The sequence below is a fragment of the Somniosus microcephalus genome, chromosome 4, assembly GCF_052327205.1.
Source record: "Somniosus microcephalus isolate GS21.2 chromosome 4, FLI_Smic_1.0, whole genome shotgun sequence".
NCBI lineage: Eukaryota > Metazoa > Chordata > Chondrichthyes > Squaliformes > Somniosidae > Somniosus > Somniosus microcephalus.
The window spans coordinates 1755814-1757887 of NC_140990.1; the positions used below are offsets into that span (position 1 = coordinate 1755814).

General features: G+C 43.2%; 1 non-coding gene across 1 annotated transcript; it reads right to left on the reverse strand.

The window, feature by feature from the left end:
• Positions 1-1443: 1443 nt before the first annotated feature.
• Positions 1444-1526, reverse strand: trnal-uaa (transfer RNA leucine (anticodon UAA)). Its single transcript has one exon. It is a non-coding gene; the product is annotated as a tRNA-Leu (tRNA).
• Between the last annotated feature and the right edge of the window lie 548 nt (positions 1527-2074).

Genomic DNA, 2074 nt, shown 5'->3' on the forward strand with positions numbered 1-2074 from the left:
TTTTAAGGGGTTGCCCAAAGGTTTACAATTTGGAATGTTAAAAGCACCCTTCTTGTTGGGGAATTGAATCCGGTCTCCCACGTGACAGGCGGGGATACTCGCCGCTATAATAACGAGGAACTGACACGTGCAGTTTGCCAGAGCAAGAATGGATCTCTGAGCAGAACTTGAAAAATGATAAATGCAGAGAGAGATAAAGAGACAGGGACAAAGACAGAGACAATCAGAGAGAGACAGACAGAGAGAGAAACACAGAGAGAGACAGACAGACAGAGAGACAGACAGAGAGAGAGACAGACAGAGAGAGAGACAGAGAGACAGAGAAAGACAGAGAGAAACAGAGAGAGAGACAGACAGAGAGAGAGACAGACAGAGAGAGAGAGACAGAGATATTATTCAACAAGCTAAGCCAAACAACCCCAGATTTCAAGGAATTGGATGATCTGTCAAAATTGAGATTAGTCCTAGGAGAAGGAGACAGACCATACCTTGGGGCTAAATATGTAACAACATGTCACAACCTGAGGACTGTTTAAAAGTAAGACTGTTTAAAATTAATATTGAACGTACCAAATGAAGTAGAAAGACTGTTTAAAATTAATATTGTTTAAAAGTAATATTGTATATACCCAACAAATGTCAAATCGATTGACACCTACAGAATGTTGGAAAACTGTACCTTTTTGCTATGTAAGCTTTGGCAATATGGTTCTCTGTAAACTTTCATGCCAATAAAGCATTTGACCTGAACTGAACTGAAACAGAGAGAGAAAGACAGAGAGAGACAGAGAGAGAGAGAAGCACAGAGAGAAAGACAGAGAGAAACAGGCAGAGAGAGAGACAGACACAGAGAAACAGAGAGAGAGACAGAGATAGAAACAGACAGAGAGAGAGAGAGACAGAGAGAGAGAGAGACAGACAGAGAGAGACAGACAGAGAGAGAAAGACAGACAGAGACAGGCAGAGACAGGCAGAGAGAGAGACAGACAGAGGGAGACAGACACGCAGAGACAGACATAGAGAGACCAACAGACAGAGACAGACAGAGAGACAAACAGAGAGAGAGACAGACAGAGAGAGTGACAGACAGACAGAGAAAGACGGAGTGAGAGACAGAAAAGGAGGCGTATGACAAATGTGTAACAGAGAGAGACAGAAAGAGAGTGAGAGAATGAGAGGGAGACAGAGAGGCAGATAGTGAGACAGAGGTGGAGACTGAAAAATATAAAAACATTTTACGATTCCTTCTCCTTGTTAGCTGAGAGTGACAGAGAGAGTGAGAGAAAAATGCAGATTCAGCAGATGAAAAATAGGACTTGAAGAATTACATATGAAAACTTTCCGCATCTATAAAAATCTCATTGTTTGCTTGATGGAGGTTCAGCAGATGACAAAGAGTGTCACTGAGCAGGATGAATGGAAATGTGTCTTAAATTAAAGAGTTACCAGGAGTGGGGTTCGAACCCACGCGGGTATAAACCCATTGGATTTTAAGTCCAACGCCTTAACCACTCGGCCATCCTGGTGCTGTTAGCTCCTGTGGGCTGTTTCTGTGAGAATCAGGGCTTGAAGCGCCACCCTGTCGCAGAGTTGAGTAAAGCAGAAATTTCCTCGGTGGCAGGACAGGTTAACAAAGCAGTTAAAAAAGCAGATGGGATCCTGGGGTTTGTAAATGGAGGCAGAGTGCACAAGCCAGGAAGTTAAGGGAAATCTAAATAAAACACTTGTTCGGCCTCAGCTGGAGTATTGTGTCCAATTCTGGGGCAACACATTTTAGGAAGATGTGAAGGCTGAGGAAAGTGTCCCCGCTTGTTACCTGAGTGATCGGCAGACACACACAGACAGAAACAGAAAGCCACACATACACATCAACACAGACACACATATAGAGTGACTTAGACATCGAGAGATACAGGCAGAAACACTGTCGCTAATTTGCTTGATTGTTGTTCTATTTCCGACCATATATTTCGTGAATACTTGCACAATGAAAACGTGACAACTTCGAGGAGTCGAAAAATGTGGGATTTCATTCCGCCTAACTCAGGATCAGTTCTCCAGGGATTTGGTTACA